This window comes from Rattus norvegicus, chromosome 12, assembly GCF_036323735.1.
Source record: "Rattus norvegicus strain BN/NHsdMcwi chromosome 12, GRCr8, whole genome shotgun sequence".
NCBI classification, from domain to species: Eukaryota; Metazoa; Chordata; class Mammalia; order Rodentia; family Muridae; genus Rattus; species Rattus norvegicus.
Genome location: NC_086030.1, coordinates 24,624,595 through 24,634,910, shown reverse-complemented (window position 1 = coordinate 24,634,910; position 10,316 = coordinate 24,624,595). Strand labels below are relative to the sequence as shown.

The window sequence follows — 10,316 nt, the reverse complement described above, 5'->3', positions numbered from 1 at the left end:
CCTAAGTGCTGGGATCAAAGGAGTGCACCGCAACACAGCCAGAGAATACTTTGCAGTAGTTTTCTCCTTTTAGCAAGCGGGTGGTAGGGATTGAACTCAGGTAGGCTGACTTGGCAGCAAGGACCTTTGCCCTCTAAACACTCCTGCCTGCCCTGGTGGCAAGACATCTTTCCAGGAAACTGCATGAGTGAGCAGGTCAAGCAGTGGCGGTTGTTTCGGGCAAAATGAGCGATGCCATGAATACATGAGGGACTGGACCGGTGAGGGGATGATGGGATGCCCTGAATCGGGCGGGAGAAGGCAGAGGTAAGCTGGAAAAGCCGTTATTGACTAAGCCAGTGATTTTGAAATAGTTCCAAAATGCAGTGAAGAACTAATCAAATATACTTAATGACCAAACGCATATGAAACTATCAAAGGACATCTTTGGATGGCTCAGCAGCAGGGGTGCTTACCACCCAGCCTGCTGACCTGAGCTTGGATTCTAGGATCAAGGTGGTGGAAGGAGAGACTCCCACAAGCTGTCCTTGGACCTCCACACAGATGCCATGGTGGGCTCCCGCTCATGACCTACAGACACACTAAATAAATAGAAAGTATTATAACATAGTACGTTTTAAACAGCAAAAATAGAGGTGAAAAAGTTGGCTCATTGGTTAAAAATACTTGTTGCTGGGGTTGGGGATTTAGCTCAGCGGTAGAGCGCTTGCCTAGCAAGCGCAAGGCCCTGGGTTCGGTCCCCAGCTCCGAAAAGAAAAAAAAAAAAATACTTGTTGCTCTTGCAGAGGACTAGCATTCCATTCTTAGCACCCGAATGGTGGCTCACGATTGTCCGTAACACCAGTTCTACAGGGTCCGATGCCTTCTTCTGATCTCCATGGACACCAGGCACACATGTGGTAAACAAAAATAAGCAGAAATATACATGGGGCAAAACACTAATGCACATAAAATAAATAACTTTTTTTAAAAAAAGCAAATACTTACCTTTATTTGTTTTTACTGGTGATACTGTTGGTCAAATCCTGAACCTTGTGCATGCTAAGGAAATTTTCCACCATGGAGAAACACTTCTAGCCCCTCACTAGTGGAGTCTCGGCAGATGTTCTAACCACTGAGCCACATCCCAGCCCCTCACAGGGGGATTCTAGGCAGGAGCTCTACCACTGAGCCACGCCCCCAGCCCCTCACTGGAGGATTCTAGGCAGGGGCTCTACCACTGAGCCACACCCCCAGCCCCTCACTGGAGGATTCTAGACAGGGGCTCTACCACTGAGCCACACCCCAGCCCCTCACTGGAGGATTCTAGGCAGGGGCTCTACCACTGAGCCACACCCCAGCCCCTCACTGGAGGATTCTAGGCAGGGGCTCTACCACTGAGCCACACCCCCCAGCCCCTCACTGGGGGATTCTAGGCAGGGGCTCTACCACTGAGCCCCACCCCCAGCCCCTCACTGGGGGATTCTAGGCAGGGCTCTACAGCTGAACCATATCCTTCATTCTTAGTGTTTAGTTTCAGCCTCTTACTTTCTAGGCCTGCAATATATATATATCACCAAGAATTTACTTTGGTTTTTAAACATGAGCGAAATAGACTTACAATTCAAAATCCAAAAATTGTTAAGGCTATGTTGTGGAAAATCTCTCTCCTTACCCCGATTTACAGATGGCTGCTTTCTTCTGTTTTACCACCTACTCCTTACTCCAAGGAAAGATGTCATGAGATTTTTTTTTCATGAATGAACATAAGCAAAGGCATAGCTTTTAGTCCGACAGCTCTGAGAGTTCACTCTTCGTTTAGTGTTAATTTATCTCAGAAAGTATTCTGTATCGGTCCTTGGGAGTTTATTCTCTTTCAGTTGTTTAATAGTGTGTAGACAGTCTAGAAGTTATTTACATCCTGTGTACGTAAGAGTTCATCTGGGCCACTAATTTAGAGATCTCTATTTTTTTGTTCTTGTCATTGTTTTTGAGATAGCATTTTTCTATGTAGCCCTGGCTGTCCTGGAACTCCCTTTGTAGACCAGGCTGGCCTGGAACTCACAGAGATCCACCTGCCTCTGCTTCCTGGGTGCTGGGGCTAAAGGTGTGCGCTCCACTGCCTGGCCGAGATCTCTATCTTATTGTTGTTCCTTTTGTTTGCTTGAGACTCAGTTTTATCTCAAACTCAATATATAGATAAGGATGACATCAGAGCTCCTGAACCTTTGGCCTCTACCTCCCCAAGTGCTAAGCCACCACACCTGGCTGGTACTCTCTTTTTGTCTGTTTTTTTTTTTTTTTCTTTTCATTTTTCGGAGCTGGGAACTGAACCCAGGGCCTTGTGCTTGCTAGGCAAGCGCTCTACCACTGAGCTAAATCCCCAACCCTTGTTTTTTTTTTTTTTTTTTTTTTTTTTTTTTACATTTTATCTGTCTCTGTCTCTTTCCCTCTGTCCCTCCCTCCCTCCCTCCCTCCCTCCCTCCTTACCTATGTGTCTGAGTGTTTTGTCTGCATGTGTGTCAGTGGGTGCCTGGTGGCCTTGGGTTCTGGGAATTGAACTCAGGTCCTCTGGAAGAAGAGTCAGTGCTCTTAACCGCTGAGCCATCTCTCCAGCCCCATTGTACTTTTGTTTACATGTATGTGGGTGTCAGAGGCCAGAAGAGGGCATCAGATTCCCTTAAGCTGCCTTTATGGGGAGCTTGAGCCACCTGATATGGGTACTGGAAGTCAAACTCTGGTCCTCTGTAAGAGCAGCAAGTGCTCTGAGCCAGTGAGACATCTCCCCAGCCCCTGGATCTCAAACATTAAAAAGATTTATTTTTATGATCCCCATAAAGATAGCTGTGTTGACAAAAAGAAGTAACAAAACCACGATTTCATTGCAGTGAATCTGCACCTCCATTAATCTGTTTTTACATATATTTAAACTCTCTCTCTATGTAGAGGAAACATATAATTTATATATTGTATAATTGATGCCTGATATGCTCGTAGGTCCAACTATCTGCCGGCACTAACTGTTCCTAACGCCCATCAAAAGGAGGTGGCATCTGAGCCGGTGCTGGAGGAATTGGAGGTGGGAATTTCCAAAGGTGGCCTTATCTCGCCAGCCTTTTCCGTAAAGGTAAGCATGACTCAGCTATTGTTCCCATTGCATCTCTCTTTGCTTTGAGAAAATGCCCGACCAAAGCAGCTTAAGAAAGAAGGGTTTATGTTGGCTCCCAGTTTGGTACCGTTCATCAGGGCAGCAGGAGCATGAGACAGCTGGTCACACCGCACCCACGGTCAGAAAACAGAGAGAGAGAGAGAGGTGCTGATGCTCAGTTCACCCTCTCCTTTTTATTCATTCCAGGACCCCAGCCTAGGGAATGGTGCCGCCCATTTGGACTGAGTCTTCCCATCTCTGTTATCCTGATGGACAAACTCCCACACAGATGTCTCAGGTGATTCTAGATCCTGTAGAGTTGCCAACCAACATCAACCACCACAGCCATGCTGGGTTGATTACACTTTGAGAATGTGTACATTGAAGTTTCAGCTATGTGACCCAATACGAACGTCCTACCCTAAACTCCAAGATGCCTCAGTCACACTGGAAGGATTTTCTGAGAAAATGTTGGGGCATGTCAAGGAAATGTGAGCCAGCTTGTAGTACACCATTTCTCTTAAGCCTGGCATCAGAAACCAAGGAAAATACAATATAGGCCAGTGGAGAAGACTCGGTTGATAAAGTGCTCACCCCGTAAGCACATGGACCTGAGTTTGATCCCCAATGTTCCCATACAGAGCCTGCATGACAATGCATGACTGCAAGCCCAACACTGAGAAGTGGAGATCGATCTGAGGTCTGTTGGCTGCTGGCCTGGCTGAACTGATGTGTTCCAACTCACTGAGGGACTTTGTCCCACAAAATAAGATCCAGCCGGCTGGTGGTGGCACATGCCTTGAATCTCAGCACTCAGAAGGCAGAGGCAGGCAGATCTCTGAGTTCAAGGCTAGCCTGGTCTATCTAGTGAGTTTCATGTCAGCAAGGGCTATATAGTGAAAGCCCATCTCAAAGAGGAAAACGAACAAAAAACAAACAAAAAAAAATAAGGTGGGGTGTAGCTGAAATATACTCAGCAGTTACTTCTACAAATTTGTGTGTGTGTATAACACACACACACACACACACACACACACACACACACACACACCCCTAACTGCCTCAAAGGCAGCAGAATTGAGTCCTTATATTTAAGTAATTCTAAGATTACTGGGCACTCCTAAGGGTACTGGGCTGGGTGTCAGAGCATGGCCTTATGGGATTTTAGCAAAACAGGAAGGAACACATGTAGGAACACATGTAACTCAGTATGATGCCATGCTAATGGCATGATAATCTTCAAATGTCTTCACAAAGCATGCACTATGCTGCCATCTGAAAGCTATAGGGTTTTTTAATTTTGTTTTGTTTTTTGGGATAGGGTCTTGATTAAGTCCAGGCTGGCCTCGAACTTCCTACATAATCACGGATAATCTGGAACCCCTGGTCCTCCTACCTCTACCTATCAAGTGCTGGGATCATAGGCACAGGCGACCACACCCAGTCTATATGGCACTAGGAAAGGAACCCACTCTCCTGCATGCAAGGCGGTCACCCCACTCACTATATCCCCAGCCGATAAGGTAGAGTTTGATTCACCAGCTCTCAGATTCATCTTGGAGTCAGAGACTCAGTCAGCAGTGTGTGATTGCAATGGCAGAGTGCATCTTTGAAGGCTACGTAACAAAGGAAGTGGTTCTGGGCACCGGAGAGTCCCTCTCACGATTCTGTGCCTGCCCGGTGTCTCGGTTTCTTTTTTTGTTACTGTGATGGAGTATCAAAAGCCACTTAAGGAAGGAAGGGTTCACCTGGGCTCAGTTTGAGGGACAGTCCGCTGTCACTGGGGGCCAAGACAGCAGGAGCTTGAAGCGGCTGGTCCCAATCCAGTCCCAGTCAGGAAGAGGGAGCAAGGAATACTGTGCTCAACTCAAATCTCCAATTAAAAAAAAAAAAAAGCTAAATTACAGTTGTTTAATTGGTTTACTCTGTATGTGGAGAGTGCACCTGCAGGAGTCTGCTCTGTCTTTTATTTATTTATTTTTAAAGATTTATTTATTTATTTATTTATTTATTTATTTATTTATTTATTTATTTATGTGAGTACACCGTCAGACACACCAGAAAAGGGCATCGGATCCCATTACAGATGGTTGTGAGCCACCATGTGGTTGCTGGGAATTGAACTCAGGACCTCTGGAAGAGCAGTCAGCGCTCTTAACCGCTGAGCCATCCCTCCAGCCCCTATTTATTTTTTTTAAACAGTCATAGCATGTTTACCTAACGCAAGGATTTTAAGTCATCACAAATAATCATTTCCAGGTATTAAAAGCTGGGTTCTAGTGAGGTGAAAATGGTCTGTCCAGAATTCCCCCTGAGTTATCTATGCCAGCGAGCTGGAATCCGAGGGCTGGCTCCTGACACTAACTCAAAGAGACCCGGCTGGAGTTATTCTGTGAGAGGAACTGAAGACGTCCTTCTCACTGTTCCATCCACGGTGGTCAGAGCCAGTGACACAGACCCAAAGTTTGTTTGAGTGCAGAGAACCAGGCAGGCCTGGATCCCAGTGACAAGCTGTCTTAGTCAGGGTTTCTATCCCTGCAGAAACACCTGACCAAGAAGCAAGTTGGGGAGGAAAGGGTTTATTCAGCTTACACTTCCACATTGCTGTTCCTCACCAAGGAAGTCAGGACTGGAACTCATGCAGGTCAGGAAGCAGGAGCTGATGCAGAGGCCATGGAGGCATGTTAAAGGCTTCCTTCCCCTGGCTTGCTAAACTTGCTTTCTTGTAGAACTCAAGACCACCAGCCCAGGGATGGCACCACCCACAGTGGGCTGGGCTCTCCCCATCTTGATCACTAGTTGAGAAAATGCCCTATAGCTGGGTCTCCTGGAGGCATTTCCTCAAGGGAGGCTCCATTCTCTGTGATAACCCCAGCTTGTGTCAAGTTGACACACAAAACCATCCAGTACGTTGGCCAAGGTGAGCAATATGGAAGATGGCAGTGGTGGGCATGGTCAGCACCTTGTCTCTAGGCACCATGCCATTCACAATGTCTGCCATTGTCCTTGCGAAGAAACTGAAGAGCCTGCTGCAGACTTTTCCTCTGGATCCTAGGCTTTGTGGTGTGTGCTTATATAAGCTGTGCTACTTCTCCACAAATTTGGGGAGTCGTTTCCCCCGGAAGGCTGCCATTCCTTCCAGCCAGTCCTGGGTTGGGATGTTCTGGGCATAGCACATCTGTTCAGTGGCCATCCCTGATGTGATGTCTACCTCCATTCTTCGGTCGATGGCAGCTTTGCCCAGGCATACAGCAACAATGGGAGCCTGCTCCTGGGAGAAGTCCTCGAGTGGTCTCAATTAGCCCCATGACGGCGGAGGAAGCTGCTATGCAGAGGTCACAGGCCAGGGCAACTTCCAAGCCTTCATCGTCCATGGATGCAATGGTGGGTGCAGGGAAGGCAGCGATTAGGCCTCGAAGCTGCTAGACAAAGGTTCCTACCCCTGCAGCACTCATCCGCTCCGTTCCTTCAGGTCTGCACCTGCACAGAACGTGCCCTTCACTGCACTTCTGAAGAGCAGTACTTGGACTTGGTGGTCTTCCAGAAGCTGGGCCAGAGCTACCGCAGCTCGCTAAGAAACACATTCCCCAAGGCACTGCGGGCCTGAGGTCTGTTCAGCAGAATGTCAGTGATTCCTTGATTTGGACCTGTCAGCACCCGTACTTGGATTTCCGGTGTCCTGGTCGTCATGTGGGAGGCACATGACGCTGGGACATCCAGGGGCGCAGGAGGCGCTGCGCGTGGGGCAGGGCGGGTAGCATCAGGGAGCAGGCTGTTGGGGTCCAGTCTTTTACTTTTGTTTTTCTCAAGACAGGGTTTCTCTAGGCAACACTGGCTGTCCTGCAACTCGCTCTGTAGACCAGGGTGGCCTTGAACTCACAGAGATCTCTGCCTCCCAAGTCTGTGAGATCAAAGTCAGGTCCTCTGACCCGGCAATAAGCACCTTTAGCCATTAAGCCAGTGGTTCTCAGGGTCCATAGGAGATAGCCTACATATTAGGTAGTTATATTACTATTTATAACATTAGCAAAATTACAGTTATGAAGTTGCAAAATAATGTTTTGGTTGGGGGGGGGGTCACCACAGCATGAGGGTTGATGCAGCATTAGGAAGGTTGAGAACCACTTCTCACTTTCTCCTTTTCATACAGTCCAAGATTCCTGCCCAAGAAATGCTACTACCCACAGTGGGAGGCCTTTTCCAGCTCAGTTAACTGAATGGAGATAATCCCCACAGAGGTGCCCAGAGGCTAACCTAAACTAGATAATTCCTCAGTGGTGTGAAGGCTATTGTCATCACACCACACTCGACAAGCAACAGGCCCTGGCCCGGCTCAAAAAACAAGGAGAAGCTCAGTGGGGCTCTCCCTTAACAAAGAATTCAGTGATTTATTAGCAGCAGCAGCAGATATGAGGTGTGGAGAGTGGGGAGGGGTGTGATCCAGAAGGAGTTGGGGGGGGGTAGTGGCAGGTAGATAAAATCTTAATACATCATATTTATGTATGGAGTTACTGAAGAATATATAAATAAAATAAAATAAATGTTTCGAGAGGCTGGGGAGCTGACTCGGCAACACTTGCTCTGGCAGAACACCTGGGTTTGGATCCACGTGGCTATGCACATCTCCAGTTTCAGGGATCTGATGCTCTCTTCTGACCTCCTTTGGCTCTGCACACACATTTACATACCTGCCGACAAACTCTTAAAATAAAAACAAACAAACAAACAAACAAGATAGGAAGCTGTTAAGAAAGACGCTTATCATTGAACGCTGGCTTACACACACACACGCGCGCGCGCGCGCGCGCGCACGCACACGCACACGCACACGCACACACAGGGATGGGGATAGATGGGTACTTCCACCACACTGTCTTGGATCATCCATTCTGGGGAAAGTCAGCTGCCACATCATGGGGACTTTTCAGACAGCCTGGGGAGAGGGCCACCCAAGGGGAAGGCAGGCAGCCTGCCAACATCCAGTCCCAACCTGCTTGCCAGGTGAGTGAGTGAGTCATCGCTGAACAGCCAACATCAGTCAAGCTCACAGGTGACTTCAGCCCTCTTAGCCTCCGGACTTCCAACTGAGGCCCCAGACGCCTGGAACAGAGCCAAGTCAATCCCGTCCTGCCCTGCGTGGCCAGCCCACAGAACCATGAGACAGTAAAGGAGGGCTGTCATTTTAAAATACCAAGCTTCAAAGTAATTTGTAGCGCAGCAAAGATAACAGAAACAATGGAAGTGGATGTACACTCAGCACTGAAGGTACACAGAGAATAGGTACTTAGCTGAATTCGGAGAGTCTGTCAGGCTTTGTGTTCTCTCTCTCTCTCTCTCTCTCTCTCTCTCTCTCTCTCTCTCTCTCTCTCTCTCTCTCTCTCTCTCGGGACTTTTGTATGCTAGACAATGAATCTACCGCTTAGTCACATCTCTGCCTCCAGTCCCTCGCTGTGGGATTCTAGAATCTAGGCAGTGAGGCCTGGAGGCGGGGCGCAGCTCAGCAACACAGAACCTGCTTAGAACCCATCAGCAAGGGGATGGGGGTGTGGCTCACTCGGCCCGGAATCCCCAGTGAGGGGCTGGGGGCGTGGCTCAGTGGTAGAGCCCCTGCCTAGAATCCCCCAGTGAGGGGCTAGGGGCGTGGCTCAGTGGTAGAGCCCCTGACTAGACTCTCCCAGGGAGGGGCTAGGGGCGTGGCTCAGTGGTAGGGCCCCTGCCTAGAATCCACAGTGAGGGGCTGGGGGCGTGGCTCGGTGGTGGAGCCCCTGCCTAGAATCCCCCAGTGAGGGGCTGGGGGCGTGGCTCAGTGGTGGAGCCCCTGCCTAGAATCCACAGTGAGGGGCTGGGGGTGTGGCTCGGTGGTGGAGCCCCTGCCTAACATGCACAAAGTCATGGGCTCCATCCCCAACATGGAACAGAATGAGAAACAAGGTCTCCTACTGAGAACGAGGTGAGAAACGAGATGACTAACTTCCTACCAATGGCTAAGGATGGCCTCTGAAGTTAAACAAAGCTGACTCCAGCCCAGAGAGCAAAAGGCAGCTAAGGCCAAGGGCATTTAGCAAGGCAAGACCTTCAGTAGTCCTCTCCCTGAACCCACTTGCTTTAAATTCTAGGAGCCAGAATTCCTGCATCTTCTTTCCTCCACGCCCCATCCGTGATTGATGGCGTCCTCTCTGGAAGAAGCGCCTACTTTAAGGATATTGATTATAAATAGGGAACTGAAGGTCAAATCGGCTTTTGGATGATTTCTTTTTTCAAATCAGACGGGAACCAAAACAACAAAGACAAACCTGACCTTGGAGGAAGCAGGAGCAAAACCAGAAGACACACTTCTAAAAAGTAAGATCGTTGCTTGCTGGATTAGATAAGAATAGATTCTTGCTCCCGGAAGCCAGAATCAAGACCCGTGGGAACGAAGCACCAAAGGACGAAAGGGCTCTCGAAAATTAGAAGTCAAGGGGGCAAGCAACGGCTCGGTGGCCAAGGATGCTTGCTGCACGAGCATGACCTGAGGCTGCATGTGCAGCACGCATGTAAGAAGCAAGCATGTGAATGTCTGTGTGAACCTGTAACTTCCTCCTTGGGAGGGCAGACACAGAACTGCTGGGCTTCCGGCTGCTGGTTGAGCTGAGGCTCTGTGAGAGAGCCTGGGAAGCGCTGAGAGTAAAGATGAGAACAAAGTCTCCTAAACAAGAGAACAGAGCTGGGCATGGGGGTTTATGGGTTTAAATCCAGCAACCAAGAGGCAGAAGCAAGTGAATCTCTAAGTTCAAGGCCACCCTGGGCTACATAGAGTTCCAGGGCAGCCAGGGCTGAGTACTGAGACCTGTCTTTTCTCTCTTTCTTTTTCTTTTCTTTCTTTTTAAAAGGAAGTTTTAATTCACTAGAAAGACACAGGAGCACTCAAGTTTGAGACCACATCAGCTGTATAATGAACCCCAAATTGCCCTGAGTTACATAACAAGAATGTCTCGAAAATAAGTAATAAACAAAGGAATCAGTAGAAGAGTTTTGTGATGCACATCTATAACGCAAAAATGTAGGAGTTGAGAACAAGGGAACCAGGAGTTTAAAGTCATGTTTGAGTGTATGATGGATTGCAGGCTAGCCTAGACTACATGAGACTGTATAAAGCAAACAGTCAAAAAGAAAGGAAGAAAGAAAGAAACCAGGAAGTGGGGCTCTA

The 10,316-nt window shown here is 48.4% G+C and overlaps 1 pseudogene; it reads right to left on the bottom strand.

The window, feature by feature from the left end:
* Window positions 1-3,288: 3,288 nt before the first annotated feature.
* On the bottom strand, window positions 3,289-8,766 carry Echdc2-ps1 (enoyl CoA hydratase domain containing 2, pseudogene 1; annotated as a pseudogene).
* Window positions 8,767-10,316: the final 1,550 nt, after the last annotated feature.